The sequence below is a fragment of the Patella vulgata genome, chromosome 4 (genome assembly GCF_932274485.2).
Source record: "Patella vulgata chromosome 4, xgPatVulg1.2, whole genome shotgun sequence".
Taxonomy (NCBI): Eukaryota; Metazoa; Mollusca; class Gastropoda; family Patellidae; genus Patella; species Patella vulgata.
Window position 1 is genome coordinate 54,068,074 of NC_065882.2, and position 23,557 is coordinate 54,091,630.

Below are 23,557 nucleotides of genomic sequence, written 5' to 3' on the forward strand. Positions count from 1 at the left end.
AACTTTTAGGTGTTTACATGAATTGTTGATGAACAGAAGCTCAAACAGACGGACATGGTTCAAGACAATAAAATATCAACTCACATACACATAAACCATAGAATGGTCTATATAAATAAAGGTGTCCTTTTAAGATACTTAATAAGCAAGCTACAAACAAATTACTGCATATATTCACCTGCAGACAAATCTAACATTGGTAATTAAGCTTGATTAATTTGTACTTGTAACATGTTTGATAGTAATTACACATTATCTGAAAGATATGAGTTTTGAAATGTAAACATTTTCATTTACTTCGGTTATTAATAATTTCCATCATTTAAACCATTCTGCTTATCTAAAAGGGATAGTATAGATATCATTTAGTACAAATGTTTGATAACATAGAATTTCTAGCTTAATAAATAACGTGCATTGTCAAATCATCCTTGAATTATGTATGACAATTTATACTTGATAACATACTTAATGAAGTTTAAGGTCAGAAACATTGGTTAAATTTGTAACTGAATCGAAATGGCTTTAAGTCCCACTGTTTTGCTCCAAACGGGCTAATGAAGGACAGGCATATGCCATGTAGTACGTGCCATGAGGGAAATTTTGCCAAAACAGAGGCGCTACAGTCTACAATTTCCCTACTGTCAAGAGTTCTTTTACGTGCAAGCCAATGTGTACACATGATTAGACACTGTCCTTGCCAGGATTAGCATCCTGCATCACTGACCAGGGGAATCCTGGGGAACTTTTCTCGGCAAACACAGGATAAACCTGAGATCTTCTGGTTAATGATCCAGCGCCTTACTCCAAATTTATAATTGAGATTGGGATTAATTTGAACAATATCATATCATCTCTACCTGTGGCTCTACAAAGACAAGATATTTTCATTCATTATTAAAAGTTAAAATCTATCGATACACTGAGATCATATCATTACATTCATTTCCTGATTAGCCATAGTTGTCAAGTCTACTTGTCTTCTTAGAAACCTATTATACATATTATTAAAAATATACATCAAATAAAATTTATTATGATCGCCTTAAGTGTGGGTGTTTTGATTAATAGAGACTACTTTCCAATCAGTTGTTTATCTACATGCTGTCTGATAATTCATGGCTGCCATTAGACATTGCCTAAAGATAGTTTCTTTGATGGATGTTAACAGCAGCATAAAGTAATCAATGAGGATGTGTTTCAGGCATATTTTTCTATCAAATGATAAAATAATTGAATTAAATGATTAATCATCATTTCAAACCAGGTGATTATGCAAGTGTTTATGATTTTACCTTGTCATGGATTAATTTCATAAACATAGGAAGCATGTACAATGAAATTTTAATTTTATGAGTAAAATAAAATAAGTTAAAAAATCAATGTTCTGTTTAAGCCCCTTTATAGATTGAGATCCTGCATAAAAACCAGTGATCTTGTCCTCATTCTCAGGGCTGACATGAAGAAAAGCCAACTTTTCATCTTGTCTAAAAGGTTTTTTTTGACAAAGAAATAACATTTCGGTATCTGATATGGCTAAAAATTTATATGAATGTTTGATTCATGACTTCGTATTAGCCCAGGTTTTTTGGGTTTTAAATCCTTCAATTTTTTTTTTAGCTTGCCTTTAGAGATCAAAAACCTGACTAAAGCGTAAAAGCTACATTTAAAGGCACAATCAGTAATGCAAACAATTTCCAGTTAATTTATGTAGGAATATGGAATTCTCTAAATACCAAAGGCTAATTGCCTCTACCAAATTACCTTGTTTTATCAATATGCCAATTTTGTGAATTCAGTAATCAAATAACAAGGTCATGAAGTGTTCATTTTCATATCTCCTGTAAAAGTTAACTTGTTAGTCTACTAATACACTGTCTAGCAATAATCATATAAATAACATAAAAAAATTAGCATGATAGTCTCTAAATATATTCACTATTTTTATTACAAATTTCAAAATGACCACATTTGACTATGATTGATAATAAAACTGACCAAAAAATAATTTGACCTTATCTGAAATCTCTAAAGTATCTTTAAAATCAATGAAAAGCATAAGCAGAACCAACATGTTCTGGTAATGGTATATATAGTGTATATATATATATATATTTAAGGTTGATAGAACACACTAGAAGAATATTAGAGATTTTTATGTTTCATGATTAGCTGAGTGTTGTCATATCTTGCCACTAAATTCTACTTCAATGTATTGGAAACATTAAGTTGCCTGTGTGGAACCACCAAGGTCATTGTGTCTAAAGCAAATTGGAATTGAACATGATACTGTAACCCTCTAGAATCAATATCTGGCTATTCCATCTTTTATTTTCATCATGGTTTTATTATTGTCTGGTGATGAGAGAGAGAAAAATGTCTAATTAATAAACCAGTAAATTGCCTAGAAAAACATTGTGTTAACATTCCCATAGCATTTTTTAAAATGTAATGGACAGTTTAGACAACTGGTCAGATAGATATGGTCAAATCCAATTCAGATGGCTATATATAAATTGGTTGATTAGCGCTGGGGACTTTAATATAAGCTAGGAGAATGTAGTGTTCACATGAACTATATAAGCAAAACCAGCAACTGTTTTGACAGTGATAGTCAGAGGTTCTAGTTCAATTTGCAAGAGTATATCTTAATTGAAATTGAAAATGCCAACCCCCTAAAAAGGTAATGAAATGTGCATGCATCAAGCAAGCTGAAGTCCATAATTTAAAGTAGATCTGTTCAGACAGCCAAAAAACGTCTTTAAGACAGGTAGTGAGTTGGGATTGTTAAACTGGTTTATTTGTCCCAACAAAGCTCAGCTAGCAAAACAAATGCCAGATTTTTAAAACCAACTTCAGCATCTGACAGTATAATAGATTGGGTAGTTTAAAATAAAAGAGTGTACATCTTGGTTTTTTCAAGACTTGTGTAGTTGTGTCATTTTTAATCCTGATAAAGATATTCTGCAATAATTAGTAATTCACCAATAGGTGTTTCTGAGATTACAAGATGAATTTCCTGTGTTTACAATCCAGATTGATCAATGACTTGCCAAATAAGTTTTGGGGAATCAGAACATCTCAGTTGAATTATTCAGATATCAAAGAATATCTTTAGTTCCTGCTAAAATAAAATGCACATGGTTATTCACTTAAGGGTCCCAAGATATCTTTTGAACAGAAACACTGATATAATACTTTCTACAAAATTCTAATCCATCAATCAAGATTTGACTAGGTTGACATTATCAAAAGACATTGTGATAAGATGAATACTGCAATATTCAATGTGAATATCATGCTTTGTATGCAAAGAAATCTTACAAGAAAAGACTTTGCTTCTATTTTGCTCCATGCTAATAGCACTGCCTAAAGTTAATTTGACTTCTTAGAGCTATACATTTTTTAAAAATACATGAAATAATTGATTGACTCTTTTCGTACAGATTGGTTAATAACCCATAAATAAAATGTTCTAACTTAATACAAATGATGCAGTAGGTTCTATAATAATTCTGATTATGGTAAAGTGCACAGTATCAGAAACAAAAAAAGGCCTATGAACTAACAGTTTGGTTTAACACAGTCCTGTAAGTTCTACAAGACAAAGGGCATAATTCATTCTAGAGAATAGCTGTAAATATAAAAAACTATTTCATAAAACTGTTCTGCAACACATTGCTGAAACTTAAAAATGAATGAGTGGGTGGAAAACTATTTACATTCCTAAATGAATACTAATGTATTCCTTATTTCAGGAATAAATGGTTTTGATTTCATCAAAAAAAAATTTTCTTATATAAATGTAGACATAAAAATTGATGTGTTCACAAATTCTTTGTGGAAATGATAGCATGCTATGAGAAGGGCATTTGTTAGCCAACAACTGTACAATATGAATAAGGGTACATATAATTGGTGGAGAATTGTCATGTTTGACTGTATTTATGTTATGTATCTTACATGTTCTCAACATGATGTTTGTAAGCCTATACAAGACAAATATGCGGTGATAAATGATCATTTTTTTCTCCAGGTTTCTGTCACTGAATATTCTTTAGATCTACATTGGCATTTGTTTTACCAAACTGTGCCAAATGTTGGAAAGGAAATGACTGCACCTAAATGACACTTTTTAAGAGATAAATAAATCCATAAAGATTAAGCATGCCTTCTGCCATGTATCTGGAATGTTTAAAGTACTTGTACCAATGAAGAAAAGTAGACAATTTCATTACTTATTAATACGGCCTTTAATCTGACAAATTGCTACAAATCGGTAATAATTACATAAATTTGTCTGAATATAGAAAATTATCTGAGATTATTGACTAACTACCCTTGCGTTCTTTGTAATGGTTTTTGTTAAAGGTTTCTAGTATATGAGCTAATTGTTATATAGTGTGTTTGATGTAAGGCAATTATGCCCCCACCCCCCTATTAAGGCTACTGATTAAATAATATTCAGTCAAAACAATTACTTTTGGGTGTAGAACACACCCAATGCTGTAATACATGTATGTTTATCATAGATACAATTTGAACAAGCCAACAGTCAGGCTGATGTCCCCCAAAGAAATCCCGAAATAAATAGATGACACATATTAATTAATTGCATGTTGATCTTTTTCAAAATTATCGGGCAATCAAACTGATTATCAACTACACACTAAGTTCCATCACTCTCTATCAGATAGAATCAAAGTCAAAGATTGCTCTGCTTAGCTTTAGCAAGAAATGTTAATTATTGAACTCAGTCAAGACATTCCCCTAATAAACATCAACATCATGTTTAAACATTCTACCTCAATTAAAAACAGAGTTGTTATGTTCCAAAGTCTTGACCAATCAAATTGTTTATCACTCCTTGGCCTAAGCAGAAAATTTTCATCAAACTTAGTCAAGGTAATGATATAATGAATCTATACTCAGAGTTTCATAGCTCTCACTTAATTATAACCAAAGTTATCGTGCCCAAAAGCATCAACCAATCAAATTGCTTATCTCTGCTTACCATAAGCAGACATTGTTCATCATCAAACTCCATCAAGGCATTCACCTAATGAACGCCTACACCAAGTTTGAACATTCTACCTCAATTAGAAGGAGAGTTATTGTGTTTCAAATTCTTGGCCAATCAAATTGCAAACACCTACACCAAGTTTGAACATTCTAGCTCAATTAGAAGGAGAGGCCTTGTGTCCCAAAAAGTGTGACAGACAGACAGACAGGGGACAATCATTCAGTATGGATATGAAGAGATTAAATGTAACCACTAAAAATTAAATAATGGCCAGTGAGATATCTTAGGTCAATATAAGAATTAATGTTGGATTTTGTCAAGAGAATTTTGAAGTTTTCACAGATTAAATATTTTTTACTCAAATTGATTAAAATTGAAAACTCAACTTGTATATTCCACCAATCTTTACTCAATACACCTTAAAATTAGACAATCCTATTCAACAAACATTTTTGGCTCCAATTTTTGGTTTTTTTGCAAGGGGTAGACAATGCTGATGTGTTAAAAAAGCAAAGTTTATTGCCAAGGAAGGAAACCCACCAGAAAGAAGCATTGCGAAGGAAGGCAAGGATGTCATGTTGTGATATGAGTCAAAGGAGCAATACCTCCATCTCAAAACTGTGATCAGTAAGGATTCACAAGATTTCAATGACATAGGGCAATAGCGCACAACAGTAAGTGTTATGTCTTAAGTAGATATAGTATTTATAGGGTTGCAGTGTGACAGGTATTACAACTATATATACTATTGTTATTTGTGACCCGTGCTGGCTAAATGAGCTACAGACAAAACACCTGAAAATTTTGATTTTGGTCGAAATTGAGATTTTCACAAAAATGAGTCTATAAATATACTATCTATCAATCTAAAATATCAAAATAACAATAAAACATTTTGAAACACCTTTATTTGGACACTTTCTCAAGTCATTATTTAGCCCGAATAATTAATCCAAGCGGTGATTATTTGACATTTTCTTTCGTCTTAAAAAAAGAAATCATAAATTTATATTGATGGTTGAATTCCGTTTACTGTAACTTTATATTATTAATGTTTGAAATTTTATTATCAGCAAGGTTCAGAAAAATTTGAATGTAAAAGTCGAAAACCGACAAATCTCGAGTGAGAAAATTTTCCGCCTTTTGTTTCACTATATCAAAAGTCCCTAAAGTGAACGTAAGCATCTTTTACAAATGAAATGGAAATTTCTATCATTCTATCAGTGAATCAGATTCTGATACCCTTATGGTACCTGAAAATAATATGTACATGCAAAACCTTAGTTTAGTTCAGTCTTGTAACATATAGCTATGGCGTTTTTTATGATTCTAAAGAAACTAAACTTGATTACCCAATAAACAATTTTAATCTCTTGACCACTAAAGGTGCTAATTAATTGATGAGATTAACAGAAGTTATTGTCATTAAAGTTATAATATACAAAATATGGATTACTAAAGTATGGAGTATTCTCATTTGTCCTAAATTATAACACTGTCATAGGAAATTTTTTTTTAAACAACTAAATAGCATATAAACGGCCTGGTTGCTATGTGATTTTGTTTTGGAACATACCAACATCTTTAACTTGCTTTTTCTCAAAACTTACTTTCCTGACTTGGGCACCTTCAAACTGACACAGCTCAGTCAATTTTTGCCCGAATCAAACCAACAATACATCAAAATTTCCTCATTGCGACTCATTATGCCTTCACAGGTTACATTTCTGACTAGGATTTTTTTAAATTCTCAAAACACTGACCTGTGGAGTGTTTACAAAAATTATAATACTCAGAGAGAGAAAGAGAGAGAGATGGGGTTTAACGTCCACTCGACACAACTAGGTCATTTCGGGACTAACATATGGTTTAATTTTATTTCAATAATTTGCTTGCGCATAGGGGTCTTTAGCAGTGGGAGGAAACCGGAGAACCCGGAGAAAACCCACGAGGTTGGACAGGCGACCCTACTCCTTGTCACGTACAACCGGAGATTCGAAACCACTCAATGAAGACTTTATGATACAGCGCAAGCACGCTAACCATTCAGCCATCCAACCCCCCTTATAATACTCAGACAAACTTATCTGGTATGGCCATATAGCAATATTCTTTATGGTACTGCAACCATAATGTAAAAATACTATGTATAATAACCGTATAAACCCTGCGGTATGGTAAATCTGACAAGTTATCATCCCGAACAATATACTGTACCAAGACATTCATTGGCAGCCAGAGACATGCAGAATGAATGGAATTCCTGTCAGCATATCTGTGATTTGATTATTTGTATATATAAGCATTTGCTCAAAGCCTGTTTGACAGGCATAGAATTTAAACTCTTTATTAAAGACTGAAGTTCATTTTGTCCTGATCATTGACATCACATTTCCGTTAACCCATGTAACATCAGATGAGTAAATTCATCGAATGAGTGAAGTTAATAATCTTGGTATCAAACTAGATGAAGCGCCAAAGCAAGGTAATTATAAGCCAGCAAGACAAAGTAATAGCTATTCAAGTCACATGCCATCTTTATGGTACTGTTTACTGTAGAGAGAGGATCAAACAATCTTATTGTCAGGTCAGATAGAAGTACATCTATAGTTATATAACATATGATGAATAGCAATTGTTGTATCATATATAGGGTTATTTTTATAATGTTATTTAAACATACATTATGCAAGAGCTAAATCTGATTATTGCAAGTCTTTATTTAGGCTTCAGATGTCATAGAAATTATAAATTAGATCTTTATTTACACAACAAGCACAAAATCAACTCTGTAGACCCACGGATGGCTTGGATTTAATCACGATTTCATTGATTGATTAAATTTTTAAATGGCGTCGTAAGCGGAGATTAACCATTACGTTGACGTCATACTCCCGGAAATTTTAGATCGAGGCTAAATGATAGAGTGTACGAAGGGAGGCTGCATGTCAGTCAATTTGATTGAAAGTTCGATATATATACGGCCTTGATATTGTGTTTAGTTGTGGTCAAAATGAAAGTTTGGATGTCGGTATTATACGTTCTTTTGTCACTTGCGTTTACAGAAAAATTATGGAAATTGATAAACATCGCAGCTAACATCACCCTGGTTGAATTGCAGCCCCATTGGATCACTGTTTCCTATTTGTCTGCTTGGGGAGTTACGTAGGCCTACCAGTAACAGTACAAGAGTACACGCAGGCTAACAAGAAATCAGTCGGCTATAATTATGCCTCATTCGCTTCTTATCTATACCGTATATTAAAAGTCTTATTTTTAATTTGTAGTAAAAAAAAAAGTGATACGAATTAAATTGCAACCTCGTCTCAAACCGAATAATGTTAACGGTACCATAGCCATTGAAAACGTTACTTGATAATCGAGATTATGTAGGTGGAGTTAACGCCTGTCAATCAAACGATTGACCATTCTCGGAGATGAAGAGAGAGTTGACTCCTATTTTTAGTCAAAAATTACAATGGTGATAACTTTGTTCAGAATAAAGTAATTTGACTGAAATTTTCAATATATTCTTCTTTCATCATCTATTTTTGAACAGTTGTAGCAAGAATGGCCAACTCTCTATTAAAATCTCCCATAATGTATCTTTAAATTTCCTTCACTCTTTCAAATATCCCATTAAATTCCTAATCTAGAATTAAATAGCTTTATGGACTCAATGCATCTTCTTTTTCCTAATTAATGGAATTTGAAAATGTTAAATAGAGGTTGTTATAACTCTTGTTTTTAATACTGTTCAATTAGGTACAATTTCTTTTTAAAAAATCCATAGATCATTGAGGGTTTTACTAGTGTTCTACCAGTCAACATCGTCTTAATTTCATGTCTTTACTATAGGATCAAGATATTGGAAATTTTTGGATCTTAAGTTAAAAGACTGGGAGGCAGACAGTGCACAGTAAGGTTCTGCAAAGAAAGGAAAAGCACAGGGCTCAAAATGTTTGCATGCATATATACTTGATCGCCAAAAGGCGAGTTCTACATCTGACGGGTAGCGTGGATTAATTTGTATTGACTTCAATTCACAATACTCACATACATGTAGTTAATAATAGAATATTCAATTTATTATGGATATTTCATAATCTGAATTCTACACATTTCTCAACAGCGGAGTCATTAGCCTTTACATTAAATTTAAAGCATAATTACAGACATATGTTTTATTTTGCATAATCCACGGCTTCGAATAGCCACCCTTAAGCATATTCGGGCGATTCAAGAGAATCTTTAGTCCTGTCGAAATTGAAAAAATAAAACTGTTTTCTATTATGATAAAGCGACAGGTAGCTTTTTTTATTAACATTTCAAGGCCTGAAGCAGGCACTAATGTACTCAAAATCCACTCTAAACAAGGTCATTTCAGGACTAACCTTTAGTTTATTATTGTTTCAATATTCACTTCTGCAAAGGGGTCTTTCAAAGTAGGGGAAAACCAAAGCGCCTTGAGTAAGTCCATTAAATTAAGCAGATGACCTTACTCTTTGTCACGGACAAGGCTGGGACTATTGAACCAATGACTTTCATATTATAATCTACAGTGAACACCTACAGCCCACCCCAATCCGTTAACTGACAATGCCATCACCTGTTAGTCACTATTCATGGAATTTTCAAGGAGCCACAGTGGGTCAATGAGGACACAGGTTCAATTCCAGTGTTGGCAGTGTTTTCCAGACTAGTTCCCCATTTTCAGTGGTGGATGAAAGAGGGCCTGGCATTGAAAAGTGTCTAGTTGTTTGGATTTGATGGAAAATCAAAGTAGTTTGTGAAACATTGGTAGCATATTAAAGATCCCTTGACAGATGGAAATTAAAGGCTGGAGCACTGCTGCCCTGGGCAAAATTTCACTTTTAACCAAACTGTAAGGCATTAAATCCATTTCATTTCACAGTGTTTTCCATATACAAATCTTCTAATGAAGAAGGAAATTTAAGAAGGTTTTGAGAACAGTATAACTTTAGATAATTAGAAGTCAAATTGTGACAAAATGTCATTTGTTCTCATTAAAATATAATATACATTGATTTCTTTCCCCAGACAACCCACTCTTAGGTCAAATAATGTAAGTTCAGATTTGCTGCTAGAAAAATGTGTTTATGTCCCTGATTAGCTGATTAATCAAGGCATGAAACATACCTATCTTGGTACTATCACAAAGATTTATTGTTACTGTAAAGGTAAAACAAAGATCTCCGTTCAACATCATCAGACAGCACATAATTTGAGCATCACTTTGATCTCTTACATAAACGCTTTTCTTGGAGGTTTTGCATTAGGATGAAGAAAAATTTTCTAGACATTACACTATGTAATCTCTATTGGATGGGCACAGAAATCGATAGCCATTTTTTAAAAAAGAAATTGAAAAGAAACAGAATGTGAGAAGAGAAGCATGTCTAATTTGTGAAGTATTTGTGTTTGCACTAGTTGATATTATTTGGAAATTTCACCACATTCAGGAGGAGCGATTTTCAATGGGATCTGATGACAGGCAGCTAATTTATGTTCATTTAAATCAGGATGGTTCAGGAACATGGATACTTGATGACTGTTCAAAGATTATTCTTTTCAGATCATTATGGTTGGGTGAGGAATGTTAACAAGAAAGGTGAACTTATATTTAATATTCTGACAGTTGCTTGTTTGAAGTGGACAGTTAATTTCAGACAAAATGCTATGAGAATGTATAAAGCGATAATTCACATCAAGACGAACTAATATCTTAAGGAGTGTTGCACTCTTTTTATCTTGATTTTTATTTTTTTTTTACCAAAACTAAATTGTATTTTATCTCATTAATTTCTTTTATGTAATAAATGTCTTGAATGTATATAATATATCTTGTTTTTTGGGGTTTTTTTTTTTACTGCATCATCTGCGATCTTTACATTGAGGTGTGAGGAACATATGAAGCTACCGTATTTAAAGTAATTAAATATTATAAAAGTTTCATCTAATATTAGATGTTATATGAGGAGTAGAGCCTATGTAATATAGATCAGTATGGATTATTTCTGTGAATTTTTGCAATTTGATTGCAATATCTAGAATTAATCATAAATACATCATAAATTCATTACCTGATCCAGACAAATTTGTTATTTATAGCTCTAGTAAAAATCTCTGTTATGACAAACAAGAATTTTGACAGTGGCTAAGTCTGAGCTTCAATCAATTCAACACAAACTCAGTCATTTTGGTCATTTTTATTTCTTTGATTTGCTTGCTCACAGGACTCTTTTAGTAATCCAAGGAAATTAGAGAACACGAAGGCTGAGCAGGCAACTCAGCTTAATCTCCATTGAAACCATGCCACTTTACTCAACAACAGATCTTATGATCTAAAAGGGCATTCATTGGACGACTCAACACCTCCCTCTTCAATTTCCAACATAAATAGTTTATTATTTGTTATCTATAATGATGTAGTTTATTGTTTATAATTTGGAATCTATATTGATTTAGTTTATGTTTTTTTGTCTATATCATTTTCGTTCCATGATTTGAACAGCATTTCTATGTCAAATAATTATGAGAGAATGCCTCTTTCCTTCCTAAAGCCAAACTTCTGGAGATTTTACTGTTAGTACTCTTACTGTGTCATTTCTGGAAAGATGTTTCTCTTTTAACTCTTTATTAGCTTTCAAAATGTCACTTTACTATTATACTTTAAACCAAAATACCATTTATTATTGCACTTCTGGCATAAATTATATTAACTGAACATCTCTGGTAGGCCTACAAATCCTAGTTTGATTAAAATTAGTCTAGATTTTACTTTACTACATTTGACCATAACATAAATGCATTACTATACTGAATTGCATTTCACAGCATTGTTTTATAGCCCGTTCAGACGCTTATTTTTAAACCAGTTCATAATCGCTGGGGTTTAAAGACAGCATCGTGTTGCGTTCACACGTACTATAAGCCAAACCAGTTTAACTATTTTGACCTCTATTGCGGTCGGAGGTTAGAGTTAATTGCGCATGGGTAGCTTCATATTCTTTATTCGGTTCTCGCACGCTTTAGATAACATTGGCACAGTCTGACCCCGATATTTTCACAGGAATGTAACTTACTGCGTACTGCGCATGCTCAAAGCAAGCTGGAGCTGGGGTTTTTAAGCCAACCCGTTCAGACGGCTAAGATGAACCAGTTTAAAATAAAAAGCCTTCTCGAAGACAGGTCGCGAGCGGGGGTTTTTAAACTGGTTTATTTGCCCCACATGTGCGTTCAGACGCTTAAGTTAAACTGGTTTAACGATCCCCGGGGTTTTTAAACCAGTTCAACTTAAGCGTCTGAACGGGCTATAACATTCTACAAACATCTGACTCAAAGGAATACATGTTAAATATCTCACAGAGAGAAGATTAAATAAACCTTGGTCTAATACTCCGCCAGAATTTTTTTGTTGATTTCGTTCCCCTGAAGAACCAGCAAGTTATACTATACACAGTTCATTATCATCAATAAATTACAATACACCATGTTTAAACCGCAGATTTTAAATTATTCATAACATAAATAACACTCAACACAGTAATCTAATCAGAAAAAGTTGAGTATTTTGTGGAAATACTATCATATCATAAAGTGATAATGGGATAGTTATCAAATAAATCACATCAATATAATAATGTTACAATGTTTTAGTTGATCAACATCTAAAATAAAACATTTATTTAATTGTTTTTTTTTTCATGTCTGTAAAATAACTATGAATTATGGCAAAATGAGGTGATAAATTCAATAAAACTATAAGAGTCCCAATGTGACTCAGTTGGTTTTATATGCAAGTCCGGAGTTCACTTCTAGAAACTGCTCTGTAACTGATTATGATAGGAACAGTTCTGATAGGTTGGCAATCTAAAACCCTGTTTATATTACCACATTTAAGCATGCCAGGAATGGTTCCGAAATAGGAGCGGTTAAATCTTGAGTAGTATAAACAGATACCCGAAACAGCTCCGAGAACAGAAGGCTTATTAGAGACAAACAAATGGTGCATGAACACTAGAAATAACTAACCTTTTGTACAGTGGCAACATTAAATCCTATGAAAACTTCTGGAAATTATCAGGGGGTCCAGAAGTTTGCATAACTCCCACACCAACTTGCATAATATACTGAAGCAAAGTCTATAAGAATTATCAGGGCAATGACCATTGTTAAATCAGTCAATTGTTGTCACTAGTCTAACAAGTTTATTTGCCAACAAATCAGAGCCATGTGACAGAAAGAATCAGCAAAGATTTTGGGTGGTTAAATCCCCAACTATTGGTTCTAAAAATATACTAATACGACAATTACAACAATTTTGTATAAAGATTTCGAACAGTTATCAATGGAAGATAACTTATCAGAAACAACACTTTACCATATCATGTGTGTCAGTGTTAACACGAATACTTCAGGAATATGAACAACTTGTAGCTATGATGGCAAAACAAGAATTCATGAAGGTAGTAATGCCTAAGCAAAAATTACATAGCATCCAGATAAAACACAAATGATGTAGAAATGACCAAAATGCCTTTAAACTTGATGCAATATATATTTGCCAGGGCATAATATGATCACTGGTTTCGTTCATCCCACATCCAGTACAATTCTGCTGTAGTTGAACAAAGAAATATTTACTTAAACTATGTCAAAGACAAGGGCAAATGGCTGTTTTGTAATGAGGTTTTAATGGTCTTTTGCCTTGCTCCACCCATATATTGTTCCCCTTTTCAGAAGGCCATCATGCACAAAAGATCTGGAATCCTCACTCTGTTCTAAATTGGAATTTTAGACTAGAATCGGGCCACAAATCTTACTGAAGATATATTTTTTATCATTTGAATAAATCTTTAGATCATGTTTGTAAATTAAACAAAGAATCACAGATTTATTTCTAACAATTATCATCCAAGTTTTAAAGCAAACATTAAGTGTTATGTTAATATTTATTTTCTGCCATCTAATATTTCAAACATGTATTATAACAAACTTGACTAACATTATATCATGGTGCATGTCAATAATATTCTTCTCTCAAGTATTTGGTTCCATCGTACAAAATACAAAGAAATATACTGAAAATTTAAATGGTCTCTTTTTCTGTATTCATATTCGGTATCTTCCCATTGTTAAAAGGTTGTATTGTGTTTGATTACAATAATTAACAAAATGAAATGTAGACGTAGATTACGTTTTTATTAGAAAGACAGTTTGTACTAAGCTAACAATTTTAACAAAAAACTGAATAACTTTAGCTTGACACGACCTAAAATGTCAAATTATCATGTATACACAACTTGGCAACACTGCAGGGGGTCACTGATCAGATGTTAACTTCACCAATTGGTTTTGGATTCTGAAGCGACAGAAAGGGCAGGTTGTTGTGCCTAAAGCAGGATATATTAATTCTTTCTAGAGAGATGCTATTCAACTTGTGAATAATAATATAGTTTGGTCATTTAACAACAGTTTCTGAGGATCCATTGATTACACGACACAATTTAACTAGTCTTTAACTCCAGGACATTTTAGTCTTCTGGATAACCATCTTAATGTTATAGTGCCCCATATCAGACGCTCATTTTCAATGCAAATAATATATTTTCCGACAGAACTTTCTAACTCCCTTCAAAGTGCATTCAACTGAATATATTTTATTACCAAATATCATATTATATCATTTGAAAATTTCAGGGTTTATCACTATCAAAAGAATGACAAGCATTACTGGGTACTTGAATTTGCAGACATTTTAGTTTTGATAAAAAAAAACCATCCTCCTCATTCAACTAACCTGGCTGTTGAAAGAGTAATGATAGGGTTGACAAGTAGATTTGACACACCCTGACCTATGATAAAATAGCTGTATATCAAATAAAATCATTTAATAATGTTATATTATAATAGTTCGACAAAATACCCACTTGATAATATCCTAGACGATCCACATGAACAAATATTTCACTGCATTATGTATTTAGTAAACCTCTTATATTTTAATGTGTGATATTTGTCATGTTTAAAGGTGCTCAATCATCCAATGTGTGGTGCACTAAAAGGAAGTAGCTCATCAATTTCTGTTCATAACAATAGATCATGATAACTTCTATATGAATTGACTGCATTCAAATACATCAAAGAAAACAACTGGAAGTATACATTATGAGAAAACATCAGTGATAATCCAAGTGCAACTCTGGAAATATTGTTTGATAACTTTAAATCATTTTTAAGAGATGTTGACTTACTTTTTTCACCAGGTGGATCTAGGTGTCCTGACCCCAGAAATGTCATTTTTTGTTGATTTGAAATGAAATGGGGTTCAACATTCAACGTTTCTGTATCAAACAGGCTACCCTTCTTTAATATAAGTTGATCTTTCATTATTCGATGTCGTTTGGGGGCTTATATATTATCAGTCCTAAATTGACACCAATGGCACTTAAGCAGCACTTATTGGTCTTATATTCAGTTCTAAGTTTACTTTAGAAAATGTTTTACATTTTCAAATATTGACAATAAATATCATAGTAGTTGACTTAAAGTCTGTGTAAAGTTAATGTAAATGCTAGTTAAAGAAATCCCATCCTCTCCATATGTCTTTATGACAGGTGTACATCAAACAGAACCAGGTAAAATTAGCTTTATAATTCTATTGTTTACCTAGGTTTCTTTGCCCATGGTAAAAAAATGTGAAATTCACCTATCCTAAGTATCATCCAATGGTTTGCAGAGAGAGAGAGATAAACAGGGTTTAATGTCCACTCAACAGGAACTAGGTCATTTCATAACTAACATATATGGTTCTATTTTTTTTTTTTCAATAATTCGCTTGTGCATAGGGGTCTTTAGTACTGAGAGGAAACTGGAGGACTCGAGAAACCCACAAGGCTGGACAGGCAACCCTACTCCTTATCCCGTACAAGCGGGGAATCAAAACTACGCCACTTGACTCAATGACACACCTTGTGATTTTACGTGCACGCGTTAAACTACTAGACACGCCCTCCCCCCCCCCCCCCAATGTTTTGAGTAATAAAATGTAATCTTGTAAACATAAAGAATTGCATAGTAGTGAGTACATTAAGTGTATAATATTCATAAATATTTTGTTTGTAGCATGGTACTTTAGCCGGCGCTTGTTTCACAAAATTTTAACTAAAGATAAAATCCAAATTTTAGTAGATACTTCAATTTTGATTGGCTAAGCACTAAGATCAATCAAATATTATCCAATCATATTACTAAAATTTGGATTTTATCTTAGGTAAAATTTCGTGAAACAGGCCCCCCGATCTTTAAAGCTTTACTTGGAGTTTGTATGTGTATTCTTCTTGCACTGAATATTCTGATCTGCTGTTTCCAAGACACTGTATCAGAATCCACAGGCCTACCTACATCCTATGGTTAATAGGCAGAATGGAAAAGTCATCCATATTTGCACATGAAAGTCAAAATTTCTTCATGTATATTCTTGAGAAAATCAACAAGAGTTACAACTACTCTTCGCAACCAACATTTTGAATACAATCTGCAATTGTGGAATATAAAAAAGAGTAGGCAGATATGTAGACCAACATTTGTCACTGATGGAATCATAGTTTCAGACACACTGCTTTTCAAGAACAATTCTGAAAATTTGCACATACAAGGTATAAATGAGGAGATTATTGTAGTCAAAGGTTACAGTACATAAGTTCTAATAGGTATGAGAATGCCGTCAAGAAAAATATAGTTCTTTTAGGATGAATTAGTATGCAAACAAAAAATTATATACATAATTTTTAGTGTACAAGACACATACTGAGTAGTCAATATTTTCAAAGCAAACAATTGGTTGTGTGTATATTAAGAAACCTTTCTTCACTTCATGTGATTAATAAACAACAACTTTATCAGGAAGATGGGAGTGCCCTAATAAAAGATGTATTGCAAACACACACACCCTCTCTCCCAGACACAAATTAATTCAGAATTTTTATAATGTTACTGCATTTCTCCTAGAACGCCCAATTTTTGGCAAAAAATGGGTTAAGAATACTGAAAAAGTTGGTATGATGAGCCTTCCTTGTGTGCAGAATATGATTATTCTACTAGAACACCTTGTACCAATAACATTCTCATACTCTTTAGTATGTTTTCTGCCTTTTTGTTTTAAACTACACAAACCGAGAAAATAATAATTTTCACTCATGATACATGCGATAATTTTTAATAGATAAAGAAGACAGATTTTTTATTAAGAAACAAATAAACATAAGTACTGAATTTCTACAACAGAAGCAATCTTATAAATCCTAAAAAAAGAAAAGAAAAGGAAGACTGCCTCTTGAAACTGACTTGTCTTAATTTCTAAGGCACGCTGAAGCAGGTTTATCGTATTTACCCTATTCTAACACGACTCAGATCAATTGGTCATCATACACTTATTTATTTTAATATTTACATATTTACCTCCAAGCCAATAAAAACAAGCAGTCCATTCATGCCAAGTTTCAATTCAAAAAATCACTATTCTTTTGTGTTTGAGCAAAGTGCATATCAAATATGTTCAGTTTTTAAAGTGTGATATAAAAGCCGGCCTCGAGGCTTATGTCAATGCAGAAGACACCAACACGCACACAGGCTAGTTGGACACAGCAAGACAGACATGAAAGGATAAGAGTATCAGGTTTGCTGTGCCGAGTAACAGGCTTGTAATCACTGCTTCACATCACACTTGATTGGACAGCTGCTTGAAACAGCCCAAATTGCCACTACCAGTGTTAGAATTGGAACTAGCTTAGCATGGGATGTGTCAGTTGTTGTAGTACTAGCAGCTCTTAGTGGATATATTCATTATTACAGCTAGTATAACATACAGATTACTACACTAACTATCCACTACTTTTACTGTTTATCAATGAGTTAACACTACAGAGACTTTATTCAAATCTTGGATTTAAAGTGACTTGGACTCCTTTAGCCTTTTACAGGGTGAGTTATAATAGTTATATATCTTACTACATACAGGTATATTTTGAAATATACAAAAGGTAAACATGTTATATGTTTTGTTAATTCAGTTTAATAGAATTTGTACTTTGACAATTAGGCTGTACCTTTTGAAGACTGTCTCTTAAGACAGTGATGAAATATAAGGTTTTTTTCTATAAGCATCAACAAGATAAAACGTATTTTATATCATAAATTAAATGAAATTGAAATTTGATTGAGATATATCTATTTAAGGTGACTGTATAAATACATTATGATAGTAATTTTTCCATGTAATATATTATTGGGATGACCATAGATTACAAGGAGATTTTGATACTGTTGAATAAACATTAGCAATATTGAATATCTAACTAAATACAAATTCGCTGACTTCTGTTCACATAAATCAAACTCCTGACAAAGTTTACCGTCTATGTAACAGTATCAGTAGGAAACAGAATCTACTGCGGCTATTATCTAAAAAGAAGAATTTCAATATTGCTTTAATAATGTGGCAACTGAACTCAGTAGTTACTTACTTCAACTACTGAACATCATTTTCTCGTTTTTAAGTTTTTGGGTTTATGTAGTCTAAATGAACATTTTGAAATGAATATCGGTCTTGAAAATCACCCCAAAAAATTTAAATGAAAACAAAAAAAATATTTCATTATATTTCACTCTAATTTTTAGTCTAAAAATATTATATTTATAATATACTAATAAGGATAATATTTTGTTTGATTTGATCTCGATTAAGCTAGTTAATAGAGTTGACTTAAAACATTTTATCGATCAGTTGTTTAAAAAAAAAAATTACTAAATGCTTGATTTGTATTACATATAAAGCCTCATGTAATCTGATATTCATTATTGATATATGTTCATATATAAATCATGTAATCATAGTCTTTGTACGAATAATGAAATCCTTTGTTGAAGTCAATGGGATTTGCAGGCCAATCCTTCTTTCATTATGTTTAATTCTAAATAATTATTTGGGCAAAGCAAAGCATTTGAAAAGAATAGACAAAGTTTAAATCCGTGAACCACCCCCATTGACAGTTATTTATTCAAGATCGGAGTAATGTTAAGGTGTTAGTGAATCTACTTGAGCTATCTGCATGTGTCTGTCTCTAGACACACATATAGGACACAATAGATTCGAACAATTGCATATACAAGATTATACACTAAACAGATTTTAAATATCATATATAACATGTGGGTGGAACTGAACAACATATTAAATATAGTATGTTACATGCATGTCTTGTATGTTTTACAGATCCCTTTTAGTTTTCATATTCTGAATTATAGATGCATATTATATTTTATATGTGCCCAGCCAATGATTTAAAAAAAAAGTACTTGTAATTGCATTCCTGAAGGTTAGCAATTTCAAAGATTGCAGTTTTTGTTGTTAACAATAACATAAAGAATGTAACAAACAATAATTTTAATAAATATGGTATTAAAACTAATATCTTTTTTGACCAACCCCTCCCCCCCCCCTCCCCAATAAATAATCTGCACAACCAATTTGCCCACAAAATGTCAGATCTAACAAAAATTGCACCCTTTAGCCTTCTTTGAACCACTGGTTGTCAAATCCTTCAATGACTATTTGTAACACAAAGTCTTTAATTATGTATACCAGTACATAAATTTGTCACCCCTGGTATTTGTAAATTCCATGATACAAATGGAAAATTATTCAAACAAAAGAGATTACAATAGTTTCAAAGGTTACAATAATAACAAGTATCATTATATTACATATTTAATATGGAATAAGTTGTAAAAAGTGCAAGTATCATTAACTTAATGTAAGTGGAATGAACCCTTAAGTTATAATGGTAATCGTAGGCATACTTAACCCAAATGATTAAAAGGGCTGTAAAAAAAAATATCCCGAATTCATTTATGAATATTGACAAAATTGCATTTGTCTAATTGTTTTTGAGCTTTTCCAAGACTTGGCTGACTGTGTATCTACTCTAATTATTAATGAAATCCATAACTACAAAGTTTACCAGAAAAGGTTGTCAAAGTATAATCCATCTCTGAGAGATTATCAACAAAGTCACATGTTTTCTGCGATAACGCCACTTTCATTTTATAGGAAGATCCCAGATATTCTTCCTTAAATATTATTCTCACCTTGTACGAAATGATTAAAAAAAATTTTGAAATGAAAGCCATGTGTTATATGTCTGAACATATCTGATTTTTAAAATGAAAATAGTATCTCTAAACACATCTCAGGGTTGCAGACCCCTCCACAATCTGCATATAATGCATATGATGGTAATACTGGCATTATTTAGTATAGTAAGCAGTGGGACATTTGTGGGCCATTGCTCCACTGCTTTCTTAAAAATAAATTCCCAATTTAGATCATTATCTAAATATTCTAAAAGATTTCATATGCATTAATCTTCTTCAATGTAGGCCCAAGAACTACATAAAGTTTTCCCCTCACAAATGACTGTAGACTTCACCTTGTCCCCCTTCTTGAGAAATTCTGTTGCCGCCAATGCTCACTAATACCCCTGTCAGCTGGCATTGGCGTTCTTCCTGTGCTGGTACGGCGACGGAAAATAGTCTCAGAGTGCGTCAATACCGCCATAAGCGTGCTAAAAGTGTGTTGGAAATGCCAGATATCGTGCTGGGGTCTCCATGGTCGCCAATGATCGTCGAATCACTGCATTTGTTTTGAGCATGTTCAAAACAAATGCCAAGGTTCTGCTATGTGACGAAGGTCACGAGAGATTGTAACATCTCCATGAACGTGGCAAAGATACTGCAAAAATTGTAACATTTGCAACGGTGACTTCATGGTGACTTTACAATGACCAACGAGTGTCTGCCACAACCCCACCAAGCGTTTGGGGACTTTATGCGATATTACGATGATTTCATGACTGTTGTACAACTGCACCACGTCCTTATTACCAAGTTTGCATTACGCTCTTATGACACAATGCTTTTCATGTGCGACTTGCTAAAAGAACAGGTGTTTCAATGATCATGTTGAAATTTCCAAAAAACTGACCAGGTTATATAGTCATTGTAATCACTTAGTAGAAACGCACATGCAGTCGCAATGCACACAGATGTACGGTAAGAACCCCTCGAGCATGGTTAGAGCATCACGGGTTCGGTGATTATCGCTGTAGCCAAACCAATAGGTCTCAACAGAAAGGCCATAAGCAAGGAGAGGTTGTGACAGTTGCACAGTGAGAATGCTGTATAATCGCACAGGTCGCGGTAAGAGCGCGACTTTTTTTGAGTTAGTCATTTTTTGCGACCATTTTTTGCACCAACGCAGTAAGAACGCCACCCTGGTCTGTCGGGGGCATTAACCTTGGTTGCAATGGTTGGATTGCACTATTTTCTTTGACTTTTAACAGCATGTAGACTTTGGCTTATGTACTATATTGTAGTGTATTTTTACTAGGGATTTCAAATGTCAAGTATATATGATAATGATTAGTTGATAGGTTGTAAACGATCTCAAGTGAAATGGTCTATGTTTACAACCAACTTATAGCCTTTACCATCAAGATAATAATAATTGACAAGTCGACATAATTTGGTTTTCTGAATAGTAGTATATCTACCATATAGCTGTGTAATATACCAATATTTTCGGTTCCTGTTCATTATTTATTAACCACAGTACTTAGCTCTGAGTGAGAAAATCTTCAGACTTGTTAACCATATAGTCCCTTTTTTCACCTAATAAAATCTTGCTGTAAGACCAATTTCAATAAATATAAGATGTGTCAGATAGGGCTGGGACCACAACCAGAAGGGGGGCAATCTAGACACATGTAGTATCAATTTCATCAGTTGTCAACATAGCAAGGCAAACATTATGGGTTTTGAAGCAATGTCCCTCTGTTAGCCTTAAAAACTCATCTGAATAGCACTCATTCAACCATCTTAATCTTGCCCTGTTAATTTTAGTGAAACGTCTATAAATCATAGTTAGTTAAAAAGCTATCAGTACCTAAAAATACATACTATTACAAAAATTTAGCAATTAAAACCAGATAATAAAGTAGATCAAGTTAATAACAATCGACTATTGACCTAAACTGAACAGTATGATAGTTAATTATTAATTAGAATAGCTCATTAATACTAGTAGTTGTATAGCATATCAGTCTCTAATCTCACGCTCTATATCTACTAAATGGCTTAAGCAACAGAAATCATTGATTTCAAATTTTGATGTATCACTCGACTAAAAGCAATTCTTGAGCTGAATGATTGATCATTGCATGTTCCTGAAAAAGCAAACAAAAGGTGTAAAGTTTTATAGAATTTCTACTTTAACCTTAATCAATGATAGAAAAAAAAATCAATCATAATATAAAGAGTTGAGTAGAAAACTCATTTAAAGTCTAATTAATAAAAAAAAATTGTATGCCTTTAAAAGCTACAGAAGATCTGAACTTTATATAGCATACAATGCAATCAAAAATAAAGAAAAAACAGCTTGCTGTGTGAATTAAAAGGAGAAATCCAGCAAACTTTCGTGTTACTCTTTCATAAAATTTTACGATTCATTAGGTTTGAAGAAAGAGATAATCAATCCCCATAAAATATTGATTTCGGTAATTTTAAGTTTTTATCAACAATTATTAAGATATTGATTTTATTTTCAATGATGTATATGTAAATAAATGGAGACAGGTTTGGACTTCACCCAGGTAAAAGAATGTCAGGTTAATAAAAAGAAATAGCTGAGTATGAAAAGATTTCATCGTCTACTTCTGAACAAGAAACCGTATGTCCTCATTTTGTTCCTATCAATACTTTGTATATCTAGCAGGGGCCACTGTGTTATTTATTATTGTGCCATGGTGAAAGATAAGAGAGTTAGTTCTTCCATAGCATAGGTTCAGTGATATATTTACGAGGATGGTTTGACAATGACCAATACTTAAAATGCCATTAATCTACTGTAGAAAGATCATTGACCACACAACTACTGAACAATAAGAACAACACACACTGTGGGCGGGTGGCGACACCAGGATTAACTAAGCAAATAGGTCAATTAAGGACATGGTAAGTTCATTATAGAAACTCTGTCTTGGTTGTTATTTGCTAAGGATTTACTAGTGGATCAGCTATTTAAGTCGTCTGCTTAATAGAAATCTGATATACATGTATAGTACTTTCAAAATCCACACTTAAACAGCAGCATTAACAATACAAATCTTTTTAATGGTACCAGTAGTCTACTTTAATACTGATATCTCAATTTCTTAAAAATATTGTTTCAAGTAAACCAAATTGTCTATCTCCTTAAATGTTTAGATTAGAAACTTAATCACATACAATCTCTTGTAATCTTCACTCAAAGTCTCAATTAATAAGGCTTTGTCAAAATTCAGGAAAACCCTGAGATATGAAAGAGCTTCAATGGGGCAGGTGAAACAAACCATTTGTCTGTGTATTAACAAAAAACATTGGGAATAATGTGAGTAATGTTTCTAAGATGGTAAT

The 23,557-nt window shown here is 32.8% G+C and overlaps 1 protein-coding gene and 1 long non-coding RNA gene across 9 annotated transcripts in view; one reads left to right on the plus strand and one right to left on the minus strand.

Moving 5' to 3' along the window:
• The window catches only part of LOC126818731 (uncharacterized), a 192,131-nt gene that overhangs the window by 20,264 nt on the left and 148,310 nt on the right, over positions 1 to 23,557 (minus strand). The gene's annotated exons all lie outside the window — the stretch shown is intronic.
• Positions 1 to 23,557, plus strand: part of LOC126818727 (hemicentin-1) — a 90,146-nt gene that overhangs the window by 3,052 nt on the left and 63,537 nt on the right. The window contains exon 1 of one of the 3 annotated variants that reach the window (XM_050546271.2): positions 17,643 to 18,028. The exons of 1 other annotated variant lie outside the window; for it this stretch is intronic. The gene's annotated coding sequence lies outside the window, so the exon portion shown is untranslated. Of the gene's footprint in view, positions 1 to 17,642; positions 18,029 to 23,557 lie in introns of those variants that run through there. One more of the 3 variants, XM_050546269.2, reaches the window with a different exon arrangement.